The sequence below is a fragment of the Pongo abelii genome, chromosome 9 (assembly GCF_028885655.2).
Source record: "Pongo abelii isolate AG06213 chromosome 9, NHGRI_mPonAbe1-v2.0_pri, whole genome shotgun sequence".
Taxonomy (NCBI): domain Eukaryota; kingdom Metazoa; phylum Chordata; class Mammalia; order Primates; family Hominidae; genus Pongo; species Pongo abelii.
In genome coordinates this window covers 84,955,112-84,977,854 of record NC_071994.2, presented here as the reverse complement: position 1 = coordinate 84,977,854, position 22,743 = coordinate 84,955,112, and the positions used below count along the sequence as shown (strand labels likewise).

The 22,743-nt window shown below is 40.5% G+C and overlaps 1 pseudogene; it reads right to left on the bottom strand.

The window, feature by feature from the left end:
• Positions 1 to 2,186: 2,186 nt before the first annotated feature.
• LOC100460668 (RNA-binding motif protein, X chromosome-like) lies at positions 2,187 to 3,396 on the bottom strand (annotated as a pseudogene).
• Positions 3,397 to 22,743: the final 19,347 nt, after the last annotated feature.

Sequence of the window (22,743 nt, the reverse complement as noted above, 5' to 3'; positions counted from 1 at the left end):
CAGATCCTCTCAGGGGACAGAGTTAGGAACGATATATATCTTTCCATAATTATACATATATATTTATTTCTACATCTATCACTATATATTGAAAACCATGATGCTTCCAATTTCAGTCCAGTATTACAGGGTTCCTGCTAGTTTTATTCATTTCCATAATTATAACTCTCTTTTCTAACAATGAGAAACCAGCTCTCAATATACTTAATATATTTACTTATTGATCAGTCTCCCCATATGTAACCAATGTTCCATCAATGACACCAACCTTTCTTAGCATGTATTACTTCTCACTCTACTTGGGTGGAAGCCTCCTGTCTTAATCTGTTTGGGCTGCTATAACAAAATGCATAGACTGAGTAGCTAATAAACAACAAAAATTTATTTCTCACAGTACTAGTGACTGAAAAATCCAGTGACTGCTCAGGACCCAGCCTTTTCATTAATAAATGGTGCCTTTTGGCTCTGTCCTCAGGTGGTATAAGATGGATGGTTGTTTTCTTCTTTCCCTACTATCACACAGACCTTATGGTTGCTTTCCTTCCTTCTTGCCTATATCATCCTAGGTGTGCTACATATTTATTTTTCCCTTTAATTTCCCTCAAAGCATCATTAAGAAAATTTATGTCTGGTATACTTTCAATAAAGGTTTGTGTAACAAAAGGGGTTACAGCATGTACGTGTAACAACTGACAGCTATCATTGATGTAAATATCAACGGACCATTTGTTGCTCTATGGATTTCTGGCTAGAAATATTTTCCAGCTCACTGTCATGCTTTCTGGCATCGTTTCTCTTCAACTTTCCCCCAACCTCCTAGCTTCTAGCCTCCTTCTTGTACATTCCTGCTACTTATAGACAGTTATTCAATTCTCTCTGTATTTTTACTTTCTCCTTTCTGCCATGACTTGCATTTAAATGTATAATTGTTGTAGTTTATTCAGCATCTAGATATTTCTTAAAGTACATAGTCTATCCTGCTGTCAGTAATTTATGTCTCTGTTTTTGTCTCTTATGTTCTTACAATATTGCTTTATGGAGTTATACATTACAGTCAGTAAAATGTACAATCTGAAGGGAATAGATCAGTACATTTTTTTACATAGATAAAAACTTACATGACCATCATCCAGGAAAAGATTAGAACATTTTCATGACTCCAGAAAGTTTCCTTATGTCTCTTTCTGGGTGATGCCACCCCCTTCCAGAGGTAACCACTATATTGATTCCCATTACCATAGATCTGTTTTGCCTGTTACTGAACTTCACATAAATGGAATTATACAGAATGCACTTTTGTTTCTAGTTTATTTTGCTCAACAAAACAGTTTTGAGATCCATCCTTGTTTTCACATGTTAGTAGTTCATATTGTTGAGTAGGTATAATTCATTGTATAAACACAAAACAATTTCCTCCTCCTTCTCCTTCTCCTTCTCCTTCTCCTCCTTCTCCTCCTCCTCCTCCTCCTCCTTCTTCTGCTTCTTCTGCTTCTGCTTCCTCTTCCTCTTCTTCTCTTCTTCTTCTTCCTTTTTGGTTTGCCAAATGTTTTTTTAGTATTCCGTAGTTGTTTAACACACACTTAAAAGATCTTATTTGGGGGAGGCAAAAGGGGAGGTTCTTGCAGATTCCCAAGGAAATGTCAGAAAGGCAAAATGGCCAGCATTATCCGTTTGCTTTTTTGGGTTTACTGTGTGAACAGCATTTTCCGTAATAGGCACCTGATTTCAGGTTTTTTATACTGCGAACATTGAGATTTCAGTTGGAAATATATATTATATATTATAAGTAGCATACCCCATCCACCCTCTAATAGCTAGCTTGTTTGTATGGGCAGAATGATTCATCTCTCCATTTTTTAGATGGCTAGATGTTTTGTGGAAGATCTTAAGAATTGCTTGCCTCGTTTACTGGGAAAAATCCGATAAGAAGTGGCCTTTAGGGACATTTCTACTTGGAAAATTACAACACTAGTACAACAAATCTTAACACATTTAACATTTGCTTGTTGAAAAGCAATGTCATAAACTCAAATAAAATTAAACAATGTTTTACTTTTTTCCTCACAAGAACATAAAAATTATGGAAGGAAACTTAACAGGGAATTTGAAAAAGGTAACACAATTTTTCCTTTTAGTAGTCCTTGGGTAGTTATGACAGAATAGTTTCCACTTTTTGTTTGTTTCTTTGAAATGGGATTTTGTTCCAAAGTTTTGTTTGTTTCTAGTATCTGCTTCTGCCTCCCCCTCTATCAGATTGTCTTCCTCCATGGCCACCACCTTGGTGCTCCGTGGCTTGAACTGCTGTAGGAATCACGTGGAGGAGGGTACCCCTTTCCATAGAAGGAGGAAGCCCTCTTTCTTGTCTGCCAACCCGATCACGACCACTTGAGTAGAGGTCACTTCAACTGCTGAGTAACTGTCTGACTTCCACCATATCCATCACATGAGCTGCTGTAATCATCATAGCGACTGCTTCCACCATAAGCTGGCGGGGGCCCTCGTGTAGGTCGAGCACTACGTGAGTTACCATAACTCTCACATGAATCTCTGTAGGAACCTCCATTTGGATGATCTGAATAGTCACGATCCGACCATATCCCTCTCTATCGCCATAGCATTTTGATGGATAGTCATCATGTGAACTGGAATGACCATAGTCACGGTAAGTATAATCTTGTGGTGGTGGTGAATAATCTCTTGTATCACGAGAACTTGGGTAATCTCTGCTGCAATAGCTGTCTTTAGTAGAATACACATCATCTCTTGGGGACAAATAAATATCTCTGTGAGAGGGCAGCGGTTCCCTTCGAGGTGGACCTCTGTAACTATCTCTTCCACGTGATACAGGAGCTCTTCCTCCCATTCCACTGCTGCTGAGAACTGGTCCTGAAAGTGCAGATCTCTTAGGAGGAGGACTCCCACTTCTTAATGGGGGTCCTCTTTTTACTGGGAGTAATCCCCTGGAAGAACTCATGTTAAAATTCATGGACTATCCACCATCATCCATGTGTCCTCCCCGTGAGGGAGGTCTCCTGGTTCCTCCACTTCCTCCTCTTCCACCTCTAAGACCTCTTGGAGGGCCTCTACTTCTTGGAGGTGGAGGCGGTCCACGTCTACCACTTTCAAATGATGGTTTGGTGGTTTGTTCCACCTTGATGGCTTTTCCATCTAGTGACTTTCCATACATGTCTCTGGCTGCATCCTTATCGTCTCCTGGGCTTTCAAAGGTGACAAAAGCAAATCCTCTTTATCTGTTCGTTTCATCAAGAGTACTTCCACTATTCGTCCATATTTGCCAAATACTACTTCAAGAGTTTTCTCACTTGTTTGCGTATTAAGCCCACAAATGAAGAGCTTTCCTGGGCGATCTGCTTCAACCATTTTTTGTCTGTTTTTGTTTGCCAGTGAGTCAGAGGGGTGACAATGGGTTCAAGCTTCAACAAGCTCGCAGACAGGGGCTTCCTAGCAGCTCAGCACCAGTGGTGGCTGCCCGGTCCGAGGACCGAACCGTGAAGTCGCTAGCACTACTGCACAACCAAAACAATTTCTTCTTTGTCTATTCTTCTGTAGCTAGACATCTGGGTTATTTCAAGTTTGGGCTATTATAGATAAAGCTCTTATGAGTATTACAATACAAAACTTTTTGTGAATATTTGTACATGTTTATTTTAGGCATATACCTAACAGTGGAATTGCTTGGTAGATATATGTTTATGTTTATGATAATTGTTAGACCAATTTCTAAAATTGGCTTAACATTGTAGAGTTCCACTCACAATGCATGAAGGTTCAAATTATTCTACCTCCTTGATTACTTTTTGTGGCCAATCTTTTTTTAAAATTTGTCCATTCTGGTGGGTGTGTAATGGCATCTCATTTTGGTTTTATTTTTATTTTTATTTTGAAAAGCATATGTTTTTAGTTTTTATGAAGTTGGATTTATTATTTTGTGTGTGAGAAAGAAAGTGACTTTTGTGTCTTAACTAAAACGCTTTTGCCTACTCCGAGGTCATGAAAATACTCTCTATGTTTTCTTCTAGGATCTTTATAGTTTTAGCTTTCACATTTAGGTCTGTGACACAGATTTAATTACTCATTTATGTGCTGTGAGGTAGGGGTTAAGGTTAATTTTTATAAATTTCAAACATATGTAAAAATATAATAGTATGATGAGCCCCCAAGTACCCATCACTCTGCTTTGATAGTTATCATGGCCAATATTGTTAGATACATTCTCCTCACCCACTTTCCTTAACTCAAACTGAATTATTAGTAAGAAAATTTCTGATATCATACTTTTCATCATTACTATTTCATTACTATAAGAGAAAAGGAGTGTTTAAAAAACAATGCAACCACAATACTCCTATTATATCTAAGCAAGTAACCATAATTCCTGAATATCATCAAATATAGAATGATTTTCCACATTTTCCCAGTTGTCTTATAAATTTAAAAAATTATTTTATTTTATGTTATTTTTTTGAGATGGAGTTTCACTCTTGTTGCCCAGGCTGTAGTGCAATGGTGTGATCTTGGCTCACTGCAACCTCCGCCTCCTGATTCAAGCAATTCTCCTGCCTCAGCCTCCCAAGTAGCTGGGATTACAGGCATGTGCCACTGTATGCAGCTAATTTTATTGTATTTTTTAGTAGAGATGGGGTTTCACTATGTTGGTCAGGCTGGTCTCGAACTCCTGACCTCAGGTGATCCACCCACCTTGGCCTCCCAAAGTGCTGGGATTACAGACATGAGCCACCGCGCCTGGCTAAAAATTAGTTTATTTTTAAAACTAAACTATGATTCAAGTGATTTCTTTTTATTGATTTGGTTGCAAAGTCTTGCAAGTATACTTTAATTTAATAAATATACTTCTATCCTTTACAAATTATTTGTTGAAGAAATGTTGACATTTTTTCCTCTATGGTTTCCCATACTCCAGATTTTGCTGTTTGAATCTCTTTGGTGTAATTTAAAATGTTCCCTCTCTCCTGCAATTGCTGTGAGCTGATGATTAAATCAACACTCCACAAGGGGCTCAAAGACACATCCAAATGGCTCAGGACCTGGGAATTCACTGGCTAGGAGAAATGGCAACAAGTTTGATCTCCTCCAAATTAATGTTTCCAATTTCTCTTCTTCTTTTCTTACAGAATACAAAGGGAGAAATCCTCTCATTCTGAGTAGCTCCATTCTTCCCCTGTTGGCCTCCTGGGTCAAGTGGGTCAAATATTCCTTCCTGTGCAGAGGTCCCTTGGTGCAGTGGAGCCCTTTCTGCTCCACACTGGTGCATAATTTGGTATACTCACTCACCTGGATTAGGAACCTGAGCTACCTCTTCCTTCAGGTACAGAGATCTTGGTGCAGTGGCACCCCCTCTACTCCATGCCTGGATGTATCTCCAGGCATTCAGCACACCCACTGTTTAGGTGTTTAGGCCACCCCTCCTTTCCTGGCTGGAACACTTGGGGAAGCAGAAGTTTCTCCACTCCATACTCAGGCACAACTCTGGGTGCTTGGTGGACTTTCCTTTGGAGCCAGTGCTTACACCTGCCACTGGGGGATGAATAGGTGGGCCTGCTTGGTCTCTCCTGGAACTGAGCAGGGAGCTCAGACCACTGTGCATTCCACAGGATGGTCTATTGCCTGAGGCAACAGGGAGCATCTTATGGCAAACAAAGATCAAGCATATACCCATTTACCTCAGCTGCACCTGGCTGTTACCCATAAGCACCACCCACAGAGTGAGGATGAACTGCACAACCCAAAATATAATTTGCTGACATAAGCACACAGCAGTGGGGAACTAGATTAGCTTCCTGAGGCCTCTGCTACACAAGCCACGCAGGAGGCAGAGAGCCTGCTCATCTGCCCAGTACATTGCTAGAACAGCCAGCATTTAAGAAAGCTACTGTACAAAAGCTATCTATAACTAAGGAAACTACACAGAGTCTTTGCCACTGGAAGCACCCAGAACCAAAGCCAAAGGACTCAATACAATAAAAATTGTAGTCAAATGCTTGAGAGTTCTCAAGCCAAAAATATCTTTGCCAAAAATATCTTTTGTTTGCCAAAAATATCTCATCCCAATGAAAGTAAATTCAAAAATAAGTGGAAGAGATAGCTTACCCAGATGAGAAGGAAGCAGAAGAACAGTTCTGAAAGTATTTAAAGATAGTGTTATAACCCCTGCCAAAGGACCACACTAACTCTTTAGCAATGGATCTTAACCAAAATAAAATTTTGAAATACCAGATAGATAATTCAAAATACTGATTTTAAAAACATCCAGTGAAGAGAAAGTTGAAAACACACACACACAGAGACACACACAAACACACACACACGCACACACAAAATCAGAAAAACAATTCAGAATATGAAAGAAGAGACAGATATTATTAAGAAAACCAAACAGAAGTTCTGGATTACAGGGGCTAACCTAGGAGTTTTATATTTTCCTGTGTGAAATACTGTTGAAAGCTGCAACAATAGGCTTGGCCAAGCAGAAGAAAGGATTTCAGAGCTGGAAGACAGGTCTTTTAAATCAACCCAGTCAGACAAATATAAAGAAAAACGAATTTTAAAAAATGAACAGAGCCTTCAAGAAATATGAGACTATGCATATGGCTCAAACCTACAAGTTATAGATATTTTAGAAGGAGAAGGGAAAAAAATTACAAATACGGAAAGGCCTATTGGAGGGAACAATTCAGGAACACTTCTCTGGTCTTGCTAGAGATATATAGAGCCAAATACAAGAAGCTCAAACCTCTTGAAGATACATTGCGAGAAGAACCTCACCAAAGCACATACTCATCGGACTATTAAAGTTAACATGAAGGAAAAAACCCTAAAAGAGGAAAGAGAGAAGCATCTAATCACCTAAAAGGGAAATCCCATCATACTAACAGTGGACTTCTCAGCTATAAGAGACTGGGATCCTATTTTCAGTCTTTGTAAAGAAAAGAAATGCCAGCCAAGAAATTTTTTATCTTGCTAAACTAAGCTTCATAAATGAAGGAGAAATAAAAAGTCTTTCCCAGACAAACACTAAGGGAATTTCTCACCACCAGACCAACCCTTCAAGAAATGCTCAAGGGAGTTCTAAACATAGAAATGAAAAGGTGATACTTGTCATCATAAAAACACAGGAAAATATAAAACTCCTAGGTCTTATAAAGCAGTTACACAATGAAGACTGCAAAGCAACAGAGTAATAATTAACACTATAACAGGAACAAAACCTTACATATCAATACTAACCCAAATGTAAATGGACAAAATTCTCCACTTGAAAGATATACGCTAGGGAAATGGATTTAAAAAAGCAAAGTCCAACCATATTCTGCATACAAGAAAACAACCTAACTGGTAAAGACATTTACAGACTCAAACTAAAGGGGTAGAAAAAGATATTCCATGCAAACAGAAACAAAAAATGAGCAGGAGTAGCTATAATTAGATTAAACAGACTTTAAATCAACAACCATAAAACAGACTTTAAATCAACAACCATAAAAAAGACAAAGGAGGTCATTATATAAAGACAAAAAGATCAATCCAACAAGAATATATAACAATTCTAAGTATATATGCACCCAACACCAGAGTACCCAGATACCACTAGATCTAAGAAACAAATACTACTAGGTCTAAGAAAAGATATAGACACCAATACAATAATACTGGAGGATTCAGTATCCCTCTGACAGTACTAGACAGATCATTGAGACAGAAAATCAATACAGAAACTCTGGACTTAAACTGGATTCTAGACCGTACGGTTTTAACAGACATTTGTAGAACATTCTATCCTACAAACACAGAATATACATCCTTCTCATCTGCACATGGAACATTCTCAAAGACTGAACATATGCTAGGCCACAAGGCTAGTTTCAACAAATTTTAAGAAATTGAAATTATATCAAGTACCTTCTCAGGTCACAGTAGAATAAAACTAGAAATCAACACAAAGAGGAACAGTCAAAACTATAAAAAATACATGGAAATTAAATAATCAGCTCTTGATTGATTGTTGGTTCAATGATGAAATTCAGGCAGAAATAAAAATATTTTTTGAAACAAATTAAAATACAGACACAACCTATCAAAACCTCTGGGATACAGCAAAAGTAGTGCTAAGAGCGAAGTTTATAGCATTAAATGCTTACATCAAAAAGGTAGAAAGATCTTAAATTAACAACTTAATATTGCACCTCAAGGAAACAGAAAAACAAGAACAAACCACACACACATTTAGAAGAAGAAAAGAAATAACAAAGATGAGAGCAGAACTAAATGTAACTGAGACCAAAAAATAATACAAAGGATCAATACAATGAAAACTTGGTTCTTTGAAAGGCTGGGTGTGGGGGCTAACACCTGTAATCCCAGTACTTTGGGATGATGAGGCAGGAGATCAGCTTGAGCCCAGGAGCTTGATACCAGTCTGGGCAGCATACTGAGACCCTGTCTCTACAAAAAAATTTTAAAAAATAAAAAGTTGGATGTGGTGGCACACCCCTGGACTCTCGCTACTTGGGGGGCTGAGGTGGGAAGATCACTTGAGTCTGGGAGGTTAAGGCTGCAGTGAACCATGATTGTGTCACTGCACTCCAGCCTGGGTGACAGAACAAGGCCCTGTCTTTAAAAAGCAAGCAAACAAATGCGCAAACAAATTCACAAACAAAAAACAGAACAAAAGATAAACAAAAGTGATAGACCACTACTAGGTTAACTTATTAAAAAAGGGAAGATTCAAATAAGCACAATCAGAAATGGCAAAGATGTCATTATAATTGGTACAATAAAAATAGAAAAGATCATGAGAGACTACTCTGAGCATCTCTATGTGTGCAAACTAGAAAATCTAGAGGAAATGGATACCTTCCTGGAAACAGAAACCTCCCAAGATTGAACCAGGAAGAAATAGAAATCCTGAACACACCAATAATGAGTAGTGTAATTGAATCGGTAATAAAAAATCTTCCAACAACAACAAAAAAGGCCCAAGACCAGACAGGTTAACAGTTGAATCCTTTTTTTTTTTTTCCTGTTTGGCCCAAACAAATGTCTACACAGGCCAGTTATACCAGGTGTACAAGGAAGAACTGATACTAATCCTACTAAAACTGTTCCAAAAAGATCAAGGAGGAGGGAATCCTCCCTAACTTATTATATGAAGCTAGCATCATCCTGATACCAAAGCCAGGCAAGGACATATCAAAAAAGAAAACTACAGACCAATATCCCTGATGAACATAGATGTCAAAATCCTCAGCAAAACACTAGCACATTATATCCAACAGCAGATCAAAAAGATAATACACTATGGTCAAGTGGGTTTTATTCCAGGGATGCAAGGTTGGTTCAACATACATAAATCAATAAATGTGATTCACCACATAAACAGAATTAAAAACAAAAACCATATGATCACATTGATAGATGCAGAAAAAGCATTAAAAAAAAGCATCGTTTCATGATAAAAATGATTACCAAACTAAGCATAGAAGAAATATACGTCAAAATAATAAAAGCCATATATGACAAACCCACAAGCAACATCCTACTGAACAGAGAAAACTTGAAAGCATTCCCCCTAAGAACTGGAACAAGACAAAGATGCCTACTTTCACCACTGTATTCAACATAGTGCTAGAAATCCTAGCTAGAGTAATCAGGCAAGAGAAAGAAACGAAAAGCATCCAAATTGGAAAAGAGGATGTCAAATTATCTCTGTTACATGATGATATACTCTTACACCTATAAAATCTTAAAGACTCCTCCAAAAGATTCCCTAGATTTTATAAGTAACTTCGCTGAAGTTTGAGGATACAAAAATCAAACTACAAAAATTAGTAGCATTTCTATACATCAATGATGATAAAGCTGAGAACCAAATCAAGAATGTAATCCCATTTACAATAGCTATAAAAAATATGTAGGAATACATTTAACCAAGGAGTTGAAAGATCTGTACAAGGAGAACTACAAAACACTGATGAAAGAAATCATATGTGACAAAAACAAGTGGAAAAACATCGCACGCTCATGGATGATCCCCTCCAAACTATTTTTCCCGATTTCTCTTCTTCCTTTTTGATAGAATACAAAGGGGAGAAAGCTTCCTATTTTGAGTATCTCCATTCTTCCCCTGTTAGCCTTTAAAAATTTTGACCTATTTAACAATATTAATTGGAAGAATCAAATCTTGATTGGAAGAATAAAAAATCTTCCAACAACAACAAAAAAAAAGCCCAAGACCTGACAGGTTCACAGTTGAATCCTTTTTTCCCCCTATACTTTGTGCACACCTCTTGTAGGCTTTGTAACATCACAATGTGATTATGTGTTTTTTATGTTTGTTGTTCTCACTGGGCAGGGATACTGACCCCCCTCTGCCTTTCTAAACTATTATTTATTGATTATCTTCTATGTCCCAGGTACTGCATAAGAATTTAACCTAAGGAATCTCATTTCATCGCTTCTTCAGCAACATCTGGAAATAGATATTATGATCTCCACTTTAGAGGTGAGGATACAGAGAGCACAGATTTGAAGTGACTTGCTGAGTTGCGAGTCGAACATTTACCTCTTTATATTCTGCATCAGCCAGCCTCGGGACCAGGCATGTGGCAGATGTTCAATGCTGAGTTACAACTAATATTATGAAGGTAAACCTCAGTGCAGACACCATCTATTCTAGGAATCCTCTGTAGCCTATTTCTGCTGATATTGCCTCCTCTTTGTTGCACATGAACCTGGAACAGTCCTCTATTATCACACTTCTCACACTGACTTTGATCAAGTCAGTTTTCTAAGTGTGTGGAGTGGACTATATGGATTTTGCATATATGTATCTTCTGGCAGGAGCGGGAGGCTGGACTGCTGAGCTGGCTCTGGAGAAATGCTCCCAGAGTACCCAGGACTGAGGCAGTTAATTTGCCCCATTGGTGAGAAGGAAATTTCTTGTGAAAGCTAGCTCCCCTCAGAACAAAGTGGCCTTTTATTTTTTAGCTTTGGAATGGAGCCTAGCTGTCCATGGAAACAAAGCGAGGAGAGAATCACTGAACCAGTCTTGCACATAAAAAACCTACCATGCCTGTCTTTGAAGTCTCCTTTATGTCATTTAGAAAACTTTGGATTATAGGGGTGTTTTTTCCTCAGTTCCTCACCCACCCCAATTTTTTTTTTCAGAGAAAAGAGAGAACTGGGTATAAGAGAATCTTTCTTTGAAACAGGGCAGAAGTCATTAATTAAGGTTCCCATTCATTCCTGCTGACACTTGCTCATCAATCAGATTTCCTCTTAGCATTCTGATGACCTTGCTGACCTGGGTCCTCCATACTGTCTGCCAGACAGAATTGAGACTCAGACCACACACCAGAACTGAGGGAGTGGGCTCTGACTCTCGGCTTCCTGAGATGGAGGAGAAAGGGTCTGGGGACAAAGCTGGCTGGTCCGGAGCTCTTCTGGCTGAGGTGAAGGTGAATAAAGAAAACATTTTCTTTGCGGAAGCAAGTGTTTCTTACTTCACACAAGCAGTGATCTATAGCTGCCCTTCTCTTTTTCCCCAGAACCCAGGGCCAGCCATGGAGCTTGGAGCCCAGCCAGCTGAGCCCAGGAAACAAGGCTAGCAATTTCTCTCTGCCAACTCAGCACTGCTGAAAGAAGTTAACAGCTCTAGTCTTCTCTCAGAAAAGTACAGGAAACTGTTCTGGAGATGGGGGTGGCATCTGGGACTAGTCAGCCCAAGGTGTGGGACTTTTATTTCATTACTTGTGCATTTATTCATTCATTAAATATACATTTACCTGGCAGCCACTATGTACTAGGCAAATTTTATGTTATGTATAGTTTATCACAATTTAAAAAAAAGAATTAAAAAATTATGTGGGTAGATAAACTTGGAAACACAAAAAACACTTGCTACATTACGGGGTTAGTAAAGTTGTGGGTACATTTCTCCTACATGTCTGGTGCTATAAAGTATTTGCAAAGCATAAAAACCTTAAAGAAAAAAATGGACAAAAAACTAAAATAGATTTTTCTAGAAAAAACATATATACACAAATGGTTAACAAATGCATGAAAAGATATTCAATATCATTAGTCATTAGGAAAATGTAAATCAAAATCACAAGGTACTACTTCAAACACACAAGATGGCTATGATAAAAAAACGACAAAAAGTGGAAAATAGCATATTCTAGCAAAGGTGGGGGAAAATCAAAACTTTCATACATGACTGGTGAGAATATATTAATAAAATGGTGCAACTGCTTTGGAAATACTGAAAAGGAGAAGAGATTCTCTGGAATGATGTCTTTTTAACTAAGGGAGTGGGGACGGCATCTCATGTACAAGTGGACAAGTTGGCCTGAGGTAGGAATAAAGACAATCCATTCACAGTAATGAGAAGGAAGGAGGCGAATGTGGGCACAGACAAATGCATTAGGTCAAATGTAGTGATGCAACTTCTGAAAGTTCTATGTGACTGTTTCTATTTCCTCAGTGATGAAAGTGGAAGAGTGAATGGATCCGGAAGATGATTCCTGAGCAGTTACAAGGGCCTGCTTGAGCTTAAAGTCAAGGACTTAAAGTCAGACTGGTCAGCATGGTTGTGTGTTGATCTTCAGCCAGGTTCAGCTGCTCAGGTGCAGGCTGGGAGTAAAGAGGTGAATCTCACTGAGGTTGGAGCTTTTCAAGAAGAGTATAATAAAGCAAGAAAGGGAAAATATAGTTGAAGAGAAAAATTATGATGATGAGAATACGCTCTAAGCTAGATATGGAAGGGAGGGGAGTGAAGCCTCCACAGGTACTGATAGTTGGGGCGGGGGGTGGTGAAAAGGAGTGGTATCTGTAGATTGGAGGTCTCTGTGGGGTCAAAAACTTGCTGGAATTGGGACACTCAAACTGGAAAGATAAGAGGGGGGATGATCAGAGAGTGGGATGCTTGAAATTCAAATTAGGTAAAATTTGCAAGTATTGGTAATAATAAGGTGCAGGACATGACCATGGGAATAATGGCTAGACGAGGGTGTGAGACAATGGAGGAGATGAGGTCAATGAACACATAAGCAAGAATACAGGGAGGAAGAGCTGCATGATTATTTAAATTATGTCTCAGTGAAATTATTGATTTAAACTAAATGAGAGCAAAAGTGAGATATAATCTTCAAGAAATGAAGGAGCATGACTTGGAGGCCAGTAGATGACAGTAATGAAGTGGGAATAGGGGATTGTATAGCCTGGTGATGTGATTAAAAGCAGAGTGTTAGGGCAGAGGGGTGAAGAGGTCAACAGGCATCGAGATGGGCAAGGAAAACTTTTACCCCCACCAAGGCTCTGTGTGGTACAAGGAGTTTGGAGATAAAACAGCAACCACTTGAGAGGGTTTCTGGAGAAGCAATGTCCTCCTAGGAGAGTCATATTTCTGTTAGAACAATAAGGCGAAGGGAGAGTACAAGATTGAAGATGTATGGGATTTGCTGATGACTGGCTCTGATTTCCAGGGAGATATAGCGGAAGGGTTTCCTCAGACATCTCACCAGGTAGGTGGCATCAGCAAAGTGGACATAGCAAGCCAAATGGGGATAAGAGCCCAGAGGACAAGGAAGCTCCACACTCCTTTTGGTGTCTGACTTAAGCGGATGTAAAGGTCATATGAGATTAACCCTGATGGTCTCGAGGCAGGTAGGGGTGTAGGCTGTGAGTGCTGGAGGGACAGGGAGAAGACAGAGTGAGGATCCTGTCAGAAGCACAGAACTCAAAAGAGGGGTGGTCTTTTCTGGAACCACCAAAACTCTGAGGCATTCTTCTCACTTATATGGCGCAAGGTGCTCTGAAGCTTTCTCCTGACTCGATTGGTGGATGTTTCTGGTGAAACTGGGCTGCAGTTACTTGTTTAAAACCAACTGTTGACATTTATTCCAGACCTGCTTTGGCTCCCCTTATGAACCAGGATGTTGGAAAGTAGCCTGGCAGGCTCACTCCTAAATTTGGCCTTTAAAATTGTGAATAACTCAGTTTGGTTGAAGATAATCATGGGATTACTAATAGATCATTCGTGGCAGAATATCTGTCAGTCAGGACATCCTTGATTCTGGGATGTCTGGCAAAGTGCCGGGAGTAAGAGGTCATTGAATCTTAGTGTGCTCTTTGGGCCAGGTCTGCTAGTGGTGTATACTACACACCTTTCTAAAAGTGTACTGGGCGTCATACTTTTTGGACTATTCAGATTATTTTTAATATATTATAAGTCTTGCTGCTTTGTAGCTCTTCACTCAATGACTCAATGTCGTCATCTGTCACTGCAAGAGTAGATACCACCATAGCAAAATGTCCATTACTCAGAATTCAGCTTCACCCCTGAATTCTTCCATGAATTTCTAGTAAAACAACGGTTTTGAGATCAGACATTTTTGACAGAAAAAATTGATTTTTTTTCCTTTTTTATTTTTATTTTTTTGAGATGGCGTTATTGCTCTGTTGCCAAGGCTGGTCTCAAAGTCCCGTATTCAAGCAGTCTTGCTGCCTCAGCCTACCAAGTAGCGACAGGGATGTACCATTCTGCCTGGCCAAGATTGATTTTTTAAGTCTTTTTTTTTTTTTTAAGTATTTATTGATCATTCTTGGGTGTTTCTCGGAGAGAGGGATATGGCAGGGTCATAGGATAATAGTGGGGAGAAGGTCAGCAGATAAACACATGAACAAAGGTCTCTGGTTTTCCTAGGCAGAGGTCCCTGCGGCCCTTCCGGCCTTCCACAGTGTTTGTGTCCCTGGGTACTTGAGATTGATTTTTTAAGTCTTAAGCTACCTTTACATACCAAAAGCATTGCTTGAATTTCTATTTATTTATTTTTGAATTTTTCAACATGTTCATTTAAATGTAGCTAGTGATTTTTAGTTTTTGTTTTGTTTTGTTTTGAGACAGGATCTAGCTTGGTCACCCAGGCTGGAGTGCAGCAATGCAATCACAGCTCACTGCAGGCTTGACCTCCCGGGCTCAAGAGATCCTCCTACCTCAGCCTCCTGAGTAGTTGGGACTACAGGCATGTGCTACCACACACAGCTAATTTTTTATGTTTTGTAGAGACAGGGTCTCACTATGTTGCCCTGGCTGGTCTGGAACTCCTGGGCTCAAGCAATCCTCCTTCCTTGGCTTCCCAAACTGGTGGGATTACAGGCATGAGTCACTGCACTGGCCTGGACTTTTTGATTACCATCTATGGTAACAAACATATTTTTTGTTATCACTCAACACACACACACACACACACACACAGACACACAGACACACATTCATGTGAAATTGTAATAAAAATTTCAGGAAATAGTATTGCCCTTACTTCAGGAGATGTCCTCTGATTGACACTTTTTATTGTGTTTTAGATTTTGTTTCTAAAAATCTGGTCTTGGCCCACTAAATTGATTTTATGACACATTAGTAATGTATAATTTTAAAGATTACTATAAACCATAATACAAGGAACGCTCAGGGTACATAGGAAAAGGCTCTGACTCATGAGAAATAACTAGAGAAATCCCACGTCTTCTGGCATTGTTAATCTTAGAAGGAGAAGAGAGAGCATGGTAGGGTGAGACAGACAAACACTAGCGCCTCATTTCCCCCTCTTTTTAGGGTATAACTTTGAGGTGTGTGTGTGTATGTGTTTGTGTGAGGGATGTGTATGTGTGTGTGTTTATGTGTGTGCACCGTGGAAATCTTCAGAGAGGCATAAGACAACTGAAGGCATTAGAAATACTGGCCTGGGTCCAGGGCTTAGGGAGGCAGCAAGCCTCTAGTAGAAGTTGTGCATTCTGGTTAGCACTGAGCCTAAGCTGAGGCAGAGCTGTACAGTGCAGCAGTGGCTGAGAAGTGGCCTAGATAGATAGAGTAAGATAGTACTGCTGATTCCCCTGCTCTGTGCAGGACGCACAGGGAATTCAAAAGTTTCTGCTTGGTTTGGTGATGGGGCTCAGATGTGCCACAGAGATTAGTGGATTAGCCAAGCTGGGCTTGAGATAAAGAAAAGATCACATAGAGGCCAGGTGCAGTGGCACACACCTGTAACCCCAGCACTTTGGGAGGCAGAGGCAAGTGGATCATTTGAGGCTAGGAGTTCAAGACCAGCCTGGCCAACATGGCAAAACCCTGTCTCTACTAAAAATACAAACATTAGCCAGGCATGGTGGCACATGTCTATAATCCCACCTACTCAGGTGGCTGAGGCAGGAGTACCACTTGAACCCAGGAGGCAGAGGCTGCAGTGAGCTGAGACTGCGCCACTGCACTCCAGCCTGGGTGATGGAGCAAGATGCTGTCCCCCAAAAAAAAAAAAAAGAAGGAAATAAAGATCACATAGGAGTTTTGCAACCCAGCCAAATGACTAGTACTAAGAATTTCGAAAGCAGTAGATACAGTATGATAACCGTAAAAGATATGATGGAATCAGCAACACCTCATCGTGTACCAGTCTAGAGGCCAAATGAGAGTACAACATAATGAACTTTCTGGAGAAATGTGAGGACGCTGCTCTTCAACTGCGGCAAGTCCAGGTAAGCTCCTCCTCACTGACCCAAATGCCATTTCTAGGTGGATCAGAGGAAGAGAGAGAAAGTCAAAAGAGCATTGACTCCAAAGACACCAACATACACAAAAGAGACTGTTAAACATGAAGAGAAAGAGATACCATGAATTGAAAAATTTGTCTTCTCTCTAATGTAACTTTTGAGGATAATTGGAGCAATTAAAGAAAATATGAAATAGTAGTTTGTTAAATTGCACCCTCGTTACAGGAGTACTAATTTCAAGATATTTTGTCTTAGTGACCTGGACAAGCATGATCATGCTTATCTTCACCTACCAACTGGGAAGTTTAGACAGCTTACCGATCACCCCAGCTCAGAAGGTGTATGCCATTGGCCTGATATCACCGATAAGAGTGCACAAACAAAAACATAAAGTAATGTGCCCAAGGCCCCGTAGCTGGTAATTGCTTATCTGCCTTCAGGCCTATGTGATTTCCTCTCCACCTTGCATTCTTCTTCGGTGATCTAGTTAGGCTATTGTCCCAGGAAGCATGACAATTGGTAGTCACTGATTCCTTTGCTTCGTCCTAGGTCATACATAGGACAAAACGGAAAACAAATGGATGATAATTTGATAAATATACTCAGAACCAGACTCTAGAGAGCCTTCAGATGCTTTAATACTCACTTATGTTTAGTGCTTTATAGTTCACAAACCTTGTCACATTTCTTAGTTGACCTTTATGAAAATCTTGAAGCAGATGTACCTATTATTCTCTCTCCACAGTAGAAGAAGCCAGGTCTTAGGAGGCCCAGGTAAGTTTCTGAAAGGCACGGTGAAGGAGTGGAACAGAAACCCTCAGCCAGATCCTTTTACTCCTAGAGAAACGCACATCCACAGACTCTGCTGCCCTATTTGGGTCAAGGAAAGGAAGATACTGGCAAAATGTTCTGTTATGTTCCTATCTTCTTCTCTGCAAGTGGGCTACAGGCCCCTTGGCTCTCCCTCACATCCCCCTTCTTGTCCTCTGACTGGTGCTTGTCTTTGTGTGTCTGGCTGTGCTGTTCAGGACAAGTGGAGTCTGAATTTTTGACAGGTGATAAATGGCTATGGTTTCATTTCCCTCCCTTCAGTCTGAGGGTTGGCAAGCACTGCAGCTGGGAAGCAGCTGCCCAGAGCTGGGGTGTGGTGGGAGAGGGGCCTCCGGAGGATGCCTGGCTACAGGCTGATGCGGTTACACAGGCTCCTGCCTCCACAGCCTTTGAAAGAAGGTCTTTCGTGAACTCAGACCTGTCTTACCATCTGGTTAGGTATCTTTTCCTCTCTGGTTTGGAGGAGTCAAGGTGTAGTTAAGGGATAAAGGACAAATGTTTCCCTGGTGACTAGAGACCTATCTTGGAGTCTGGAATAAACTGGCTTCCACATAAATGAAAAAACAAAAAGCTCTAAATGAATTGTAAACAGAAGAACTGATGTGTCTCTTATCAGTCTGCTGCCTGTAGACTTTGGCTGAGAGATAATCACCATGGTTAGTGAGGATCCTGGAAGCCAGTTATTATTCATTCCTAACTGTGTTCTCCCACCATTGTTTTGGCATAATAAACCCTAAAGAATATAAAATCCCCAGCGCTCTGCAGCATCGTGGCTTCTCTTTATGAACCATAACCTCCTCATCCTTTTCCCAGCTCTCCCCATCTGCTTGCACCCTCACCCCCACCAAGTGCAAGGGACAAGGAGGGGGCTGAGCCGGTGACATTCTGGACCTCACACCTTCACTTCCATCAGAAGAGCTCTGCTCTCATCTGCTTTATGAAATGACCTACTGGGCACCATTTACTCCTAAGATTTCCTCTGTGGAAAGGTGAAAACTGCCTGCTGTCAGATGTTCACCATCTTTAGCTACAATAGACAGGGTTGGGGAAGAGGGTGAGGTGGGTGGATTCAGGCTTCCTGCTCTCCACCTACTGTATAAGTAGGCACAAATAATTGTTGTTGCTTACCGTATGTTTTTCCCTCCAACTGTGACACAAGAAAGAAGGTGAGGAAGCCCTGGCACATCCTGTGTGTTCAGGTGTCTGAAACCTAACTAGCTGCCTTTTCTTGATCAGCCTAGTGTCTCATGTCCTCCTGCCTCAGCCTCCTGAGTAGAGGGGACTACAGGCTTGCACCACTACACCTGGCTAGCATTTTATTATTTGCAGACACAGAGTCTAGCAATGTTGCCCAGGCTGGTCTTGAACTCCTGGTCTCAAGTGATCCTCTTGCCTCTGCCCCACAAAATGGTGGTATTACAGGCATGAGCCACCATGCCTGGCCCCTTGCTAGATCTTGATGGACAAATTCTAGGAAGTTTCCTGCCTGAATTCTTGTTAGGAGGAGATAAACAGGAGTGTGAACACTTAAGGAAAGCCCAGAGGAAATAGTAAAATCTCTATTAGGATTGAGAGATTGGGCTATACATAGAATTATTGGCAGGCGCTGGGCCAAGTGCTGGAACCCAGAGGTGATCAAGACCCAGTCTTTGCCTTCATGGTGCTCACAGGCCAGGTGCTCTTCATGGAAGAGAAGGCAACTTCCAAAGCAAATAGTTCCAATACAGTTTGCTCAGTGTTGTAATAGATCGCATATCAAAATCCATAGGAAGGAGAGGGTAATTGCTGAACGGTAAGCTTCATGAAGGTAAACATCCTGTCTATCTTATTCACTACTATTTACCTAGGACCTTGCAGGGTGCCTGGGATGTAATAGCTACTTATATGTATTTGTTAAATGGAATTGATTCATTTACTCCAGGTATGTCAAATGGTTTGACTCATTGATGTGATTATTCATTCATTTATTTAGTCATTTATTCACTCCTTAAATAGTATTAGCTATTCATAGGTAGTAAGCAACTTACTATCATTTAATTTGAATATAAAGTTATATTCAAATAATAGTAGGGGGAATTTTGATTAAATACAAGTAAAAAAGTAATGGCCTTGGACAAACCTTAGGGAATAGCTGACAAGTAATGAAAACACCTACCCTTTATTGCAGAATGATAGTGTGCCAGGTTTCTCATAAGGTGAATAGTATTCTATTTCTAATGCAGACTGAAAAAGTTTACACAGCTGACATAACTTACCCAGCTCATATAATGGGATGCAAAGGTCTCTGCCCGACTCCAAGTCATTCCCTTGGAGTCAGGCAGGATCATTCCCTACTCTACTCTACCTCTGCCAAGGGGTATGAAACTTTAAAGTCAGGCTCTGGAGAAGTGACTGGAGCTGGACTCAGGGAGGGCTCAGGTTGGAGGAATGAAGCTCTCCGTAGGGGAGATCTGACTTCTGACCTCTGAGGGGGATAGCCAAGAATTTGATTTAATCCAGACTGGTATCAGGTGGCCAGAATTTTTATCTGGGAACCAGAACCACTCATGATACAGCAGCAAGGGTTCTTGGCAGTGATGATACTTAGACAATAGGGAATGGGGGTAAGGCAGGGACAGGATTTGAAGTAGGATTAGAGCTAGCATCAGGTTGGGAGGTGGTGGTGAGAGAATTGGGATAGGGCAGAGACTCCTCAGCAAAGGTTGGGAGGGCCTTAGGACCCAGATCAAGCAGGCTGGGTTCAAAGAACTAAAGTAAACCAGGACATTGCTGAACTAAATTAAAAGTTGCTTTTAAGGGGACAGCTCTCATTTTAATCCTTTAGCCGATGTATTAACAACATAGCCGCCGTGTGGTGCGGTATAAAGAGTTTTGGACTTCAGTCACCTTTACCCATAGTTGCTGGCTCTGAAGATTTCTTCAGGTGACTTAATCTCCCTGGATTTCATTTTCCCCATCTTAAGTTTGAGGATTTTGACACTTGCTTCACTCTGTGGTTCTGAGGATCATATGAGAGAGTTTGTGAAGTAGCACACTGTCAGGATGTTGAGGCTTTATAACCACTGAAGTCGTATTCTTATGTTCTATGTCTCTCATAGAACCAGGGCTTGAAACTATGTGAGTGGATGCTGGTTTTGAAGGCATTGCTGATGGAATGGTACATGTCAGTGATTGTAGGGCAGCAGGGGCATCGATTAAAAATGGACCTTCTTAAGGTGGGGGGTGGTGGGGCTTAATTGAAAGTAACAAGAAATGCTCATAAAACAGCTCTTTATGCAGAGAGGAGCCAGTTTTTGCCTTGTTGCTAAGGTCCCGATTGCTTCCTGGCTGTGTTTTGTGTGTCTGTGTCAGGCCATTCTGTGGGCTCCTTTCAGGAAGTTGGTGATACTGGCCTGCAGATAATTAGATCAGTGTCATCACTTTCACTGTCCCCCTTTTTATTGTGCTGGGAAAATTTGCATGAAAATAGAAGCGGGTGATATTCCTTTCCCATTAATAAGGCTCAGTCTCTTACTTGGGGGGCTATCCACATATAGGGGATTTGGAAAAAAATCCCAAATCTACATATAAGTGAGCCTTTTTAAAATAAGGCCTTAAAGACCCAAATGTTCAGCCCAACCATCCCCTTCCCAAAATGGCTTTAAAAAAGGTTCCCTCATAAGGTAGAAGATCTTCATCTGGGATTCAGGTTTTTCAAGAGAAATGTTTAGGAGGCCTGTATTCTGCAGTGAAATTTACTCTGATGTTAATAAATATATATTAGTTTTTACAGGTCTTCCCTCAGCTTACAGCTTATCAAAGAACTAGACCCATTAGAAATCTTACTTTGCAACAATGAAGTTTGGGAGGAAGATTCACATATTTGTCATTAATTCGCTATAAAGCAGTGGAGATGCAGTAGAAAGGATAGGTTTAGGCATCAATCAGAACTAGATTTAAATATTTGCTCCACCATCTACTGGTGGTATGACCTCAATAACCCTGTTTTCTCATCCATAAAATGGGAACAACAGACTTACCTTGCTATTTTCCTTCTCATATACAAACATGCAAATGATATATAAAAGGCCTAACAAGGCAAGAGGAATGTATTAAGTGCTCATTGGATTTATTTTTGCTTCTTTTTTTTTTTTTTTTGAGACAGTGTCTTGCTCTGTCACCCAGGCTGGAGTGCAGTGGCGAGATCTCAGCTCGGCTCACTGCAAACTTCACCTCCTGGGTTCAAGCAATTCTCCTGCCTCAGCCTCCCAAGTAGCTGGGATTACAGGTGCCCACCACCACACCTGGCTAAGTTTTTGTATTTTTAGTAGAGATGGGGTTTCACCATGTTGGCCAGGCTGGTCTCGAACTCCTGACCTCATGATCTGCCTGCCTTGGCCTCCCAAAGTGCTGGGATTACAAGCGTGAGCCACTGTGCCTGGCCTATTTTTGCTTCTTGTTTCTTTGTAATCTTCCCTCTCTTATATTTCTTAATAATGAATGAAGAGATGGTATCATTCGGGCACCAGACTTCCTGGATCAATGGATTTTACACTGCTTCTAGCACATGTGAAATCCATGACGTGGGGTAGTTTGTTTTTGATGTAGATGAAAAGGCAGATGTTAGCTTGTTTTTTGTCTATTAAATGTAAGAAATTTGCCTCCAGAAAGTGCTCCTATCCAGAAAATTCTCTCATCCAGAAAATTTTATGGGCAATTTTTTTTTCAAAGGAGTATGAGAGGAGTGTGGAGAGGGTAGAGGAGGAGGGGAAAAGAGAGGCTTTTTTTTTTTTTTTTTTTTTTTTTTTTATGATTACTTTTCCAGTGCTAAGAGAAGGAAGAAAAAAAAAAGTTTTCTGAGTTATTTATGAAGCTACGTTTATTTTTTAGGCCAGGATAGATATTCGAGATGTTATTTTATGTTTTTTCCCTCTACATTTTCCCCATTTCCTTCCCTGCTTTGAGCAGGTAGCTAGTCTTTATGCTCCTTTGCCCGAGGATTTGTGGTAAGATAGAGAGTAGGGGCTACCCACATCTTCCTTTCCTGACTTTTCTCCATCAAAAGTCTAAGCCTGCTGAAGAAATCTTGCTGGATGTCCTGAGGGGTAGAAGTGAGGGATAGCGCCGTTTGAGAAGCATCAAGCAAGAGACTGGGTAGGGGATAAAGATTTGTGAGTCCCTTGAATGATGACTCTTTCTCTGCTCTTTAGCGGTACCACCCAGGAGATGCAGAACTTTAGTGGAATCTCTAACCCTGTCCAAGGTTCCCATGCTATAATTAATTTTAAAAAGTAGCTAACATTTACACCTGCTATAATTCATTTATTTCTCACATAAACTCTATGCGTT